This window comes from Bicyclus anynana, chromosome 2 (assembly GCF_947172395.1).
Source record: "Bicyclus anynana chromosome 2, ilBicAnyn1.1, whole genome shotgun sequence".
Lineage (NCBI taxonomy): Eukaryota > Metazoa > Arthropoda > Insecta > Lepidoptera > Nymphalidae > Bicyclus > Bicyclus anynana.
Genome location: NC_069084.1, coordinates 10,282,690 through 10,296,702, shown reverse-complemented (window position 1 = coordinate 10,296,702; position 14,013 = coordinate 10,282,690). Strand labels below are relative to the sequence as shown.

General features: G+C 35.0%; 1 protein-coding gene across 1 annotated transcript in view; it reads right to left on the bottom strand.

The window, feature by feature from the left end:
* LOC112043186 (inactive dipeptidyl peptidase 10) overlaps positions 1–6,111 on the bottom strand; it is a 353,564-nt gene extending 347,453 nt beyond the window's left edge. The window contains exon 1 of the mRNA XM_052885659.1: positions 5,964–6,111. The gene's annotated coding sequence lies outside the window, so the exon portion shown is untranslated. The remainder of the gene's footprint in view (positions 1–5,963) is intronic.
* Positions 6,112–14,013: the final 7,902 nt, after the last annotated feature.

Sequence of the window (14,013 nt, the reverse complement as noted above, 5' to 3'; positions counted from 1 at the left end):
TTAGACTTACTTTAATTACTAACTATTTCGATAAAGTAAACTCTGCCTGTGTTTGTCATATTCAATATGTCAGCCTACATTATCTCTAGCTTCTACATGTTGAATGTTTATTTTAATATAAGTGCTAAATAATAATTAAATTAAAAAAACAGTTTTTTATGATACAGTAAGGACAATGTCCTGAATATATTCAATATTCATGTTTTAATTAAAGCGAAGTTGTTCATTATCATCGTGTTTTTTGAATTACAAAATATTCATAAATCCTTTGATATGTTGACCTAGCTTTAGTCTAAACGTTTTTATTGGAGCAAAACATATTATACGCGTCAGTAATCATTTACGGGTCAATTTAACCTTAATTTAAATATATCCATACGAAATTTGCGTTTACAATAATATTTGATATTAAGTACACTTAAAGTTAATATTACCCCAAAATTCGTATATCTAAGATAAAATAAATAAACCTTCAAAGATGTTTCATGTGTAATTATAAAAACAAAGTATATTCTAATATATAAAACTAGCGGACACCCGCGACTTCGTCCGCGTGGAATTCAGTTTTTCACAAATCCCTCGGGAACCATGGATTTTTCGGAGATAAAAAGTAGCCTATGTGTTAATCCATGCTATAATATATATCAATACCAAAATTCAGCTAATTCGGTTAAGTAGTCGAGGCGTGAAAGAGTAACAGACATTCATATCATTAAAATCATCAGTTTTCGCAAATCAGGAAACAATGGATTTTTTCTGGAGAAAAAATAAAGTATGTGTTATTCCAGAGTAAAATGCATTTCCATTCCAAAATTCAAATTTCAAATTTGGAATAAATTGAGATTTTACACTGGATTAACTTTTCATCCCCAAAAATCCACGTTTTCCGTGGAATTTGTGAAAAACAGAATTCCGCGCGGACGAAGTCACGGGCGTCCGCTTGTAATATATGGTTCAAATGACTACCCCAGCGAATAAAGGTGGTTTACAAATTATCTAAATGACAGGTAGGTAAATCACTACTAACCACAAAGAAAACAGCATTAAATTAAAGCCACTGTTTAATAAAATGTATTTAGTTTAATGAAATCAAAACAGACAAGTAGATTTAACATAACAAACAGTTGATTAAGTCAATTTACCTCCTGGGGACTCGGGAACACTATCTACCACTGAATAAGACAGTATCCAATAATCACGGACCTAATTTTAGCTAGATGCAGCTTGTGTATATTTTTCTAAGAAAAATAATGTTCGCCGTATCTTATTTATTATAAAAATTACTAATATAACTTGTTTTTAACCCCCGAAGCAAAAAGAGGGGTGTTATTAGTTTCACGTGTCAGTATGTCTGCGGCACCATAAATCCCGAACGGATGAAGCGATTTCAATTTTTTTTTTTATATGAAAGGTGACTTGGCATGTTTTATGAAAATCGATTGAGCCGTTTAAAAGTTCGGGGGGTGAAATTTAGGAAGAATAACCGAATGACTGCAAATATACTTGAGTGTGGACACAAATGAAAGCGCACTGAAAGAGAATATTGATGAATTTATCGAGAGTGTAATTAATAATATCACCTTCGGGAGTTTTTCAAAATTTTCATTTTTATAATTAAGTAGTGTTTAATTAATGGTAAAAACTGCACTAGCATTGAGGATGACAAATAATACTTGTAGTCCGACGTGCGAGAAGAATAATAATGTTAATTATAATTGATACATCATACTCCAAGATTATATTCAAATAACCGTATTAGATACAACCATTGTCCTTTCGACAAACACCGACTTTCGACAAATATCTTTTTTTTTATTTACGACTAAGAATTCGTTTCGAAGTAGATTATAATACCCTTAGGCTAAAGTTATCTTGTTTGTTGGTTCGTATTGTCTCATACTGTTTTGCTTCTTGAGTTTTATATTATTTTGTGTTCAAAGTTAACTTGAAAATATTACTTGTTATTTTTAGCTTGCTAAGAAGGTTAAGAAACAAAATTATTTCCATAATTTTATATTTATCCATAAGTTATATACTCTTAACTTACTGTACATTATCCTAATAAAGATTTTCACTGCCAAAGCCGATGATGCAGAAAACTAAAACACAGTAGGGGTTAAAACTTTAGTTAAAATGATACTTAATAAAATATATGAATTATCAGTGGTAGGTACCTACTAAATAAAATAAACCCGTTTTTTATTTACGTCTAAATTAGCTATAATTATTGAATTCAAAAATTATACATTAACATTTCACTATTTACTTATTTTTAGTTTTATATAGTTTTATAATTGCAACAACACTAGCAGACGTACCGCGGTTTTGCCCACTTAGTTTCCGTTCTTTGAGAATACGGTAATAAAATATACCTAGCCTATGACACTCACAATTAACGTGGACTTAATTGGGTTAAAGAATTTTAAAAACATTTAGAGAACCCCTACAACCTCACGTAAAAGTATATAGATGTGTACTTTAACTGTATTTCTAAATAAATAAAACGTTAAGTAACTTTCTGATAATAAATATTTTTAACTACCGTAAGAATTTTCGCTGTGTTTTTCACATTCATAAAAACTGTGTTACTATCAAGGTAAAAGAAAAATACAAATACTAGTGTAACAAAAGATTCGCACGTATCGCAACTTTTATAAAGCCCGACGTCTATCTGTCCTACTTTCAGAAGTACAACGTCCCTAGATTGTTACTGATATTGCTATTCTTTGTATATGCTTCTACTCTGAATATGCTGTGGTATTAGGAAGTTTCTGAACTATGTGTTAACTCTTTGCAAGTTAGCCCTTGACTACAATCGATGGTAAGTGATGATGCAACCTGAGATGGAAGCGGGCTAACTTGTTAGGAGGAGGATGTAAATCCACAACCCTTTCGGTTTCTACAATTCGTACCGGAACTCTTAATCGCTTGGCGGTACGTCTTTGCCGGTAGGGTGGTAACTAGCCACGACCTAAGCCTCCTACCAGCCAGCCCTGGACTATTATTAAGGAAATCTCAATCGGCCCAGCCGGGGATCAAACCTATGAGCTCCGTCTTGTAAATCCACCGCGCAGACCACTGCGCCACGGAGCCCGTCAAATGTATGACTTAATGATAATGAGGATGAGGATGATAATATTAGTGATGTAATAGGTTATAGCCAATAATAATGATTATAATAATATTAAATGTTTCACATTTCAATTCGAAAAGAAATTTTCCAGAATTCATTCATTAATTTTCAATATCCCGTAGTACTTTTACTTATGAGGCAATCATTTCCTCCCCGTCAAAGTTTGACAAGTTTGCTTTCGCAGTCTGAATGCGAATAGATAATATGGACCAAGAGCCTGTATTAGCCAGACATACTTCATTATAGGGACGCTGAAAGTGTTTCAGCTATAGATAAAATAAGGTAAGATAAGATAAGGGTAGGTAGGTAGAACTACACCACTTGAAATGAAATGAAAATGAAGCCTCAATTTAGCTCAACGGTGGTGGTTCGATCCTCGCCCCGTTGATCTATTATCGTAATCATTCCTAATACAGTATTTCCTGACTAGTGTGAGAGGAATGAGAATATTGATCTTATTTTAAAAAAGATCCCCCGCCTATCCTAAGTATGACACAAAAAGAAATGTGCCCGGCTGAAGCCGACCGTATACAAGTAGTTCCCGCCAACTATCACTTCCCCTCTCTAAATCCCTACTATTTAAACAACAAGAAACAAGTCGCGCCACCTAGCGTCGGTACGAGCCAAAACGAGATCGAGCGACGTCATATCTGTCCTAGACTATTAGTTCCATAGCCTATAGTACTATAGGCTGACAAATTTTCAGCCATACTACAATGAGGTAAGTCAGGCTATTACAGGTTCTTAGTCTACTAGCTTGGGGCTTCGCGAAATTGAATGGAACGTAGCACAAGCAAATGTTACTAATTAAATGCCTGCAAACACAGACAGACTGCATTGATGTATAATAATCCTATTAGATGTAATCCTCTGCAACAATGCCTTAATAGTTCCACTTTTAATGGTCGAACTCTAATTCGAAAGTCCTAGATTCGATACACGCCTGAATTACTATTTGCAACGGCCAATCACATGGCTAAGTGCGGAAACGGCCCAGAAGAAAGAAGAAGAAGACTATTTAATCCTTGTACAGTTTTAGCACTTAATTTGAAAGAAGATACCAATAAAGTACAATATATATGTTTATTTTTTTTACTTTAAATACAAAAAAAAAACGGTATTTCTAAAAGATATTTCTGAGATATCTTTACTTCAAGGTGAAAAACAGATAGAGGTTTTTTCAATGTTACGAGATAAATTAAAAAAAAAAAACAAAAAAGTTTAATTACTAATATAGATTTAAACAGTTTGTATACCTATTTATCCCAATAAATAAAGTAAATATTAACAATGAAATTATAAATAAAGGACCTTATCACTTTAACTTTGGCTCCTTTTCATTGAAAATTATATAAACTGGGAAGTGATATTAATAACTTTTATTTAAGTTTCAAAGGAAGAAACTTGAACCTGACTCTGACAATGAAAATTCCAAAGAGAAAATGGATTTAGTATTCAAATAAGATTTTAGGGAGAGTATTTGTGCTGAAGTTTAAAGTTAAGAAACTAAGTAATGCAGAGTTTTACTTTGGTTAAGTTAATCGAGTTCGGAAAATAATTATGCCTAAAATCTGATTGAAACTATTGTTTTTCGTCATTGTGTGTGTAAAATATTAAAAAAAATTGTTTAGTTAGGTTTTTAGGTATCGCACTTAATATTATAATTAATCTATTATTACTTTGATATAGTACTTTTGTTGTGAAAGTTGCTTTTATTAATCTATATCTTTTATGAATTGTAAGTAAGATAACTGTAGCTATTTCAATATCTTAGCTGCAATAGGGATGATGACAGTTTTTTAAATTGTATATAAATTAGGAGTATGATGAAAGCAATTTTGTAAAAGTAACAGGGTATCTGCGATCATTACTTTCGGAGCTACAGGGATTTAGAGTCAGATTTGTGGCGCTGCCGCGGATGCCTGAAAAACGCCCCTCACAAAATGGTACGATTTAATGATGTCGTAGGTGCATAATCATCATTAGATCTGGGTGGTCAAACAAAATTAAAAAATTATCTTTGTTATTTGTGCGTTTATGTTTATAGTTCATATATTGAAAAACGTCACATTTAATGTAAGGAAGCTAAAATTGTATAAATTTTCATCTAATTACGATAAAAGATTTTTAATAGATTTTGAAATTTTATAACCTTATTTATTTTACAAATATCCAGTCAATCTTTGCTTTTTAACATATTAATTAGTTGAAATTGACCTTATATACCCGTATGTATCATAAAAATCAATATATTCAAACCTAGTCATCATCCCTATTGTTTGTTTACAGGCGAGATTTATTTACTCTTACAACTGATACAGCTTGAGTTAAAGTTTGTTTTGAATTTGTAGATATTTCTACGTTATATTTGTATAGTCTAATTTCAAATATGTTTAATATTCATGTAATATAAGTACGTAACCAAAAATTATTAACATATCAACATAAACTTCCTTCCCGCCTTTTTTATAACCTACTTTATTGTTTTTTTTGTCTATCAATAGGGATTTGTAGTTATCAATAATTGTACCAGTTAAGTTTAAAGTTTTGTTAAGTATATTATTTTATCGTTAAATATATTATTTATTAGTCGTAATTCATATAATCACCTATCATCACAACTGTTTTGAATATTTTCTTCGGTATTCAGAAAACTTTAAATAAGTATTTTTTTCCCGAAAATGTTTATTTGAATCCCGAAAGAATGAAAATCTGGGATAATACCAGTAAATACACACAGACAAAGTCGCAGATCCTTTATGTGCATAACAATGCCAACTTTTTATCAATTATACTTTATTTATTAAGAAGGTCGTGTACTCATACTTACGAATACAACGCGGTTACAAAATCAATCCACAATACCAAACATTACTAATACTACGGGGGTTGTATAGACCTAACAATCATCTAAAATAAATCTTATCAAAATACGGAAACACTATAACGCGGTCGCGGGCTAGAGGCGTGCGGATAGCTTCCCGCCGCCCGCAGACTGACGTGCGACCGGCGTACCGTCGGCAGCGACAATACTCCTCATAATATAGCCTCTCCCTGAAAACATACAGGAGTTTGCACTTTCACAGGCTCGTCTGCGGATCTCCTCATTCTTGATTCGATCACGCAGAGAAACTCCAAGCATAGCTCGCCATTGCCATGATATTTAATTTCTTGAAATGCATACTGGACATAGGCCTCTTGCATGGACCTCCAAGCACCCGAAGTGCCAAGTCTCGAGCCGCCAGAATCCAGCGGCTCCCTGCAACCCGCTTGATATACAGCTTCGCGACTCGCTGAACTATGTCAGTGACTTTGGTTCGTATGCGGATCTCCTCATTCCTGATTCGATCACGTAGAGAAACTCCAAGCATAGCTTGCCATCCCGCTGAGTGACTTTGAGCCTTCTAATAAGTCCCATAGTCAGCGACCAAGTCTCGGATCGTAGGTCATCACTGGCAACACGCACTGTTCGAAGACTTTCGTCTTCCAGCACTGAGGATTTTTAGTCGCGAAAAAAAGATGCCGTGGAGTTTCCCCTACGCCTAGCGTAACATCACACCAAGATGAAAAGAAGTCATCAATCCGAATGTAAACCAACTTACAGCACTTTACAAAGTCCAGTAAGTTATACTGATAAACGTAGTGTGCATTTTCAATCGGGAAACTCCGCGACATCGAACGGTAAAGAAGAAACATCTTGAGGAAACCTGCATAACATAATATAATTCAATTCGGGCGTGAAGTCTGCCAACCCGCATTGGGACTATTGTACTATTATAGCCCAATCGACCTTTTTCAAGAAATCTTAGTACCATAGTGTCACTTTGTCCTCATTCGCACGAGAGTTAAAAAAGCGATAGGTAAAACCCGTTGGGACTTTTATTTACGTTCTTAATTTAATTCATGGTCTATTTACAACGCTTAAACGTTCCAACTAAAAAGCGACATTGCTCGATAAAAAAGCGTCGTGTTTTAAAAACGCTACCATGTGAACATATACTTGGGAATGCATTTGTTTTATTTGAACGTCCGTTAAAAAAGCTCTCGTGCGAATGAGGTCTAAATTTGAAAATTTATGGCTAATTAGAAACAAGGATAACTATTTGCGAAAATGAAAGAAAAATACACAAGAACATAATCAATAGACGTATTGTTCTGCTATCTGTACTAGTGAATTTGCTACATAAGTTTTAGCGTTCATCTGTAAGGCTAAAGTGTACTCATTACCTCGCGCCGACACCTGCGGCACATGTCCCGGGACAACACGCCACAGCTAATAAATACAAGCAATAACAATTTAATTTCACGGGAGAACTACGCGTTTTATGGTAATTAAAATATACCACACTTTGACTTTATTTATACGTGATAGCCCAGTGGATATGACCTCTGCCTCCGATTTCGGGGGGTGTGGGTTCGAATCCGGTCCGGGGCATGCACCTCCAACTTTTCAGTTGTGTGCATTTTAAGAAATTAAATATCACGTGTCTCAATCGGTGAAGGAAAACATCGTGAGGAAACCTGCATACCAGAGAATTTCTTAATTCTCTGCGTGTGTGAAGTCTGCCAATCCGCATTGGGCCAGCGAGGTGGACTATTGGCCTAAACCCTTTCATTCTGAGAGGAGACTCGAGCTCAGCAGTGAGCCGTATATGGGTTGATAACGACACTTTGACTTTAATTTAATAAATTAACTATTTGCTAATCACAATTTGCTAATATTATAAAGGAAAAAATTTGAGTGTCAATATGTATGTTTGTTACTGCCAGTTTCTTCATCGCAAGTAACAGTCATAGTAACGTCATAAATCAAAAGTGATGGTCTTATTCACTGAAAAATAAAGTCTTCTTTACCACTTACTACTTTTACTGTTACTTTAGCTTTACATGAAGAAACTGGGTGTTAGTCTTTCACGCCGCAACTACTGAGCTAATTCGTCTGTAAATTGAACTGAGATAGAATATAACCAAGATTAACACATTTCGGAAAAATCCCACGAGCTTTGTGAAAACATAATTTTACTAGCAAGACATCAGCTAAGCTAGTACCTAAATATTAACATTAATAAAAGTCAAGGTTAAGTTAAAGAGCCAAAACAATGACCCTAAAGTCAATGTAAATTAAAAAGTTTACAAGCTCTTCTGAAATATCAAGTTATGTGATGATCACCGATTCGGATGAATTCTACGACGCTTAAGTAGATATAATTTTATATTTCCTTTTATTCTATTTTTATATTATGTTTAGGTTAGGTTAGTTATGTGTACTAGTAATTTAAATATTATTGTATTTAGTTGTATATGGGGTAAAGTGGTAATTAAAGTCGAAAACTTAAAATTAAAGTTAAAGTTACGAGGGTTCCAAAGCGCCTTGGTCTGAGAAGAGCCCACAACAAAGTCATCATAACAAACAAAATCGATTATTTTCCTAAGCTAACATAACCTAACCACCAACTCGCATTGTTGCAACGAGGTGGATCTGTGAGCCGTAATAAAAATGATAGCCGCCTACTGACTTCATCATCAGATGAGCAGAAGAATAGATAGAAAATAGACAGAATTTACCAAAATTAAGTCAATTGTATGTTAGGAAGTGGTTCTTATTTAATTCACAAATATCGAATTCATATTTAGCATTGGTTTTATGGTATTATTGTCGGGGCATATAGTTCGAAGAGCGAATGGACGTTGGGGTCCCAAGGATGGAATTGCGACCCCTCACTAGAAAGCGCAGTGTTGATCGACCCCCCACCAGGTGGACTGACGACATCAAGCGAGTCGCAGGGATTCGCTGGATGCAAGCGGCTCAGGATCGTGATGTTTGGAAGTCCCAACAAAAGGCCTATGTCCTGCAGTGGACGTCCATCGGCTGATATGATGATGATGATGATAATGTAAACCGGTCACTTGCTATTAGATGATTACTAACGCCCATGAATATTTGCATCAAATAAACAATTTGCAGATTGTTAGGCCAGCACAGAATAGATAAATTAATCATCCAGCTGAACACTTGGAGGAGCACAAGATATACAAAGAAAACCACAAAGTATTGACGTCCCTTGAAAATACTAGTCCAAGTCAACCATGAATTCAGATTACATCCGTAATAATGAAGATCTCTGAAGGTAATACCACCTCACTAAAATTCATCATTATCATCATTAGCAGACCATTTTCGGCTCACTGTTGATTACGAGTCTCCTCTCTTAATGAGAGGGGTTAGGCCAATAGCCCACCACGCGGGCCCAACGCTGATTGGCAGACTTCACATATGTAGAGAATTAAGAAAATTGTCAGGTATGCAGGTTTCCTCACTACGTTTTTCCTTCACCGTTTGAGACACGTGACATTTAATTTCTTACAATGCACATAATAGAAAGGTTGGGGACGCATGTCCCGGACCGTATTAGAACCTACGTCATTCGAATCGAAGACAGAGATCCACTGGGCTATTACGGCTCTTATCTATCATGCTCATCATCTAAATTCATGGTGTAATCCAAAAATATAATTGCGAAAGTAAAATTACTGAAGTATAAAAGGCCTTTAATTAATCAGACACACTTGATGACAATGCGTAATGATATCATAAATTTTAATTGGTGCCAGAACTTGGGATGTGTACGATATAATTTACAGTACGTGGACCCTTGAGAATGCTAAGCTGTGTAGAAAATTAATGATGCCACAGGTCTCAAAGTTGCATAAGGTACCGACCAAATGTTACCACTTTAAATAAAATATAATAATGTACCTACGTAGTAGTCGGAACGTGGAATTTTTAATTTGTCAACCCTTGTGACTGTTTCATACTCAGAACAGACAACGCTAAAAGCTAACGCTTTTAGCAATAGATGTAGCTAGGGGGCGTGGCCCGTGTACACCCGGGTATGCGGAACTACACAAGCGTGTCCGCACATGTATTAGCAGTCTTGTTTTGTTCTGTGACAAAAGGAATAAATAATATTCAACTCTAAAGTAAGGGTGACATATTTCATTTTTTACTAAATATTAAACAGCCATGTAGGCCACACATATTAAACAGCCATTTCAATACAAAGAATTGACACTTTATAAATCTAGTTACCTCTTATATCTGTGGTTTCATATGCGTCGACGTATGTCTGGAAGGTCTTAAGTTCGATGTTTAGCTATAATAACTTTGTTATTTCATCTACGCGTAGGTTCATTTCATATGCAAGTAAGGAATTAATTAAACCCGAGATGAATAAACATAAACTATAATATATAAAAAAATATTTATTTAGAACTAGCCGACGCCCGTGAGAATATGGGGATAAATATAGCCTACTAGCGAACGCCCTCGACTTCTTCCGCGTGGAATTTAGTTTTTCACAAATTCCTTTGGGAGCCATGGATTTTCCGGGATGAAAAGTATGCCTATGTGTTAATCTAGAGTAAAATCTATTTCCATTCCAAATTTTAGCTAAATCGGTTCAGTAGTTGCGGCGTTAAAGAGTAACAAACATCTAAACAAACATCCATACAAACTTTCGCGTTTATAATATTAGTAGGATGAAGCTGACACTCACAGCTAACTCACACTAATGTACCGTTCTAGTTGTGAAATAATTTTCAAAATCACCACAAATTTTAGATTTTTGTTAGAATAACAAAATAACGTAACATGAATACATTTTGATAGTTTTTAGTCTCTCATGTGACATGCTATGTAGGCTATCTAATCCCGTCTTAGAGTCGTAGGCTTAAAGAGGTCTGAACTCGAAAATCCTCTTTTATATAAGATAGCATTCCATATCGTAGAACGAATCAGGAAAGTAAACCAAAACCAAAAATATAGGTTTTTATTTTCTTCACTAGCGTTCAAACTACAAGTTTTATTTATAGTGAAGTCCTTTATAACAAGGTCGTAACACGTGAGCTGTCTTCAGTAACAAACGTCGTTAGATCTTGTTCTGGAATACCTAACGATGTTCGCGACTATATAAAGCCTATCCAGAATAATAATGCACTCACGCCCTATGGAAAACGGAGGGGAAGCCTTGAAGTAACTTGCTTACCTCGAATGTCTTAAATGGAAAATATTCACTTATTAAATGGAAAATATTCACTTAAAATATGTTTTACAAGACCAGGAGGCCCTAGTTTCGATCCCCGGCTGGGCCGATGGAGGTTTTTTAATTGGTCCAGTTCTGGCTGGTGAGGGACTTCAGCCGCGTCTCGTTACCAGCAAAGACGTACCGCTAAGCGATTTAGCATTCCACTACGATGTCGTGTACGAAAGGGGTGCGTATTTTCATCCTACTCTAACAAGATTGTACGCTTCCATCTTAGATTGCATCATCACTTACCTACCATCAGGTGAGATTGTAGACAAGGGCTAACTTGTAGTAAATAAATAAATAAAGTAATTAAACAAATAAAATTTTCTGTTCAATATAATAATAGTAAAAAAAAAAATTTTTCACCTCGAGACTATAGCGTCTCTTAGTCGTCTTGTTGATTTTTTTTTAATTTCACCTATCTAAGAACACTTGGGTTATTGAGACAAATCTAACGATATTTTAATTACGTAAATCCGTCCAGCGGTTTGGAAGATATGAGGTAATAAATTATATTACATACATACATACATACAAGATACGCGCGAAAAACATAACCCTTCTTGCATTCGGGTAAAAAAAAACCACGTTCAACTTCAAAGCTAGAAGATGCTATAGGGCATTCAATATCTTCGCCGTACGAATAAGGTACAAAAAACCAAAAAAAAAATGTAGGTACCTATGAAATTTCCTAGGTACATTATTTTTTTTTGCTTTGCTAATGAACTCTTCCCGTGCGTTCAAACTACAGCATCTGCATTCTATAAAAAGCTACATCGCTGTGACTTCATTCGTGTCCATGTCAACTTCGTTGTTAGTGACATTTTTTTTTGATAATAACCTTTATACATAAAGTTCAAATTCGAATAAGACGTATTATAGATGAATAGTTCATCGACGAGTGTAAAAAAGCATAATTGCACCCCTGGTATGAGTTACAGTAAACTCCTGCATAACTAGGACCCTCGTAAGTAAACGTCAGTTACAAACGTCCTAAGATCTCGTTCTAAAATACGTAACGATGTGCGCGACATAAGCTTATTCCATATCCAGAATATTCATGCGATAAAATTGTAAAATATAGGTACTCCGACAAACTAACGTCTATTTTTCTTTATATTATACCTACAAGTTTCTTTAAACTTTAATAGAGAATGCCCATCCCCGGCGTCATCCCCAACACTACGCTTTCCGGTGTGGAGTCGCCATTCCAGCACTTTGGGACCACAACGATATCATATTGATATGATATGTATAATGGATACAGCCAAAAAAAATTCCACAGAATACTTTAAATATTTTCTGAAACTGCAACCATTGGACACCGAAATATCAGTTGGGTTCTTATCCAGTACAATACAGGTTTGTTTTAAATAAGTGTACGCCATCTAGAAGTTTGTTTGTGAACTCAATGCGAGACAATAGGGTGTGTGACTTGTGAGTACCTCGAAATTAACAGAGATGGCGCTAAATAAAAAATAGATGGCGCTAAATGAAAAATAGGCGATCCAGTGGTGCAGTGGGTAGTGACCCAGCATTCCAAGGTTCGATTCGCAATGCTTATGTGATCAGCATTGGTGGTTTTCAGTGTCCGGGTGATCTATATAGGAAAAGGTATTTTTCATTTAATTATTTGCAACCCTCTGGGAATATGTTTTAGGGAGAGTTACTGATTTGTTTTCTGTTAAAAACCTATGAATCTAAGCGATAACGTCCCAAGCAGCTTTAGTTTCACTACGAAACCGGAACATCCTCAGATGTTGATGATGATGCTTTTAATAGATTATCCCTAAATAATACTCCTACAGAGTTTATGGATAGTAACAAAATAAATCATTCCCTATTCATGCTGAAATTCCTTGTAATAGCTTCCGATAACATTAAATTCTATCCAAAATTTTTATTTTTATACTTAATGAACTTTAAGTTTTTATAACAGAAAGTTTATTATAAAAACAACATATTTAGAATTGAGATGGATTAATAGACTTTAATTATTTTCAACCAAATGCCAAGATTTATAGTATTTTACTCAAAAATGAATGATTAGGTACTAGTCCCTAATAATTCTACATTATTAATAAAGTTATTAGGACGCGACACCCCGCGGTTTCACACGCATAAGAATACGAGCATATGACACTAGCAAATAACGTGTTTTTTTTGTGGTAAAAGAATTTTCCTAAACGGTACAGTACATCCAGAGATAACCCCCAAAAACACCACAAACTTTACCTCTTCGTAATATAGATTAGTATTAGATTTTAGATCAGTTGATAAAAGAGGCACAATTATCCGCCCACCTTAATAAGACGCGAGTATATTAAAGTAGGCAGATAATTGTGCCTCTGTGTACAATTTGTTACTAAAAATGAATATAAAATTCCGAGGTATTTACCTGAAAACACTTCAAGTAATGGCGTTATATCTACCAGACACGTTCGCCGTAACTTAGGATTTCATTACTTAAGGAAATAAACTTTTAGTGGAGGTTTTGTGGGGAATATCTTTTTATGAGGTTTTTATCGTTTAAAAAATAATTCGCAGGAATAGAACGACCTTGAAAGCCTTTTATGGACTTGTTATGCTTGTAAAAGCTGCGAAACCTTTGCTGAGACTTACATTGTCTGAGTAGTAAAACTCATTGTTATATACACATTAGATAACAATAAAATTACTTTTTGAACTGAAAGCCTGCGATGGTCAGACCTTCGACATTTTATGTAAGCAGCAAACTAACATAAAAGCCACAATAGCTGAACGGTACAGGCGCCGGACACATTATCAAAAGGA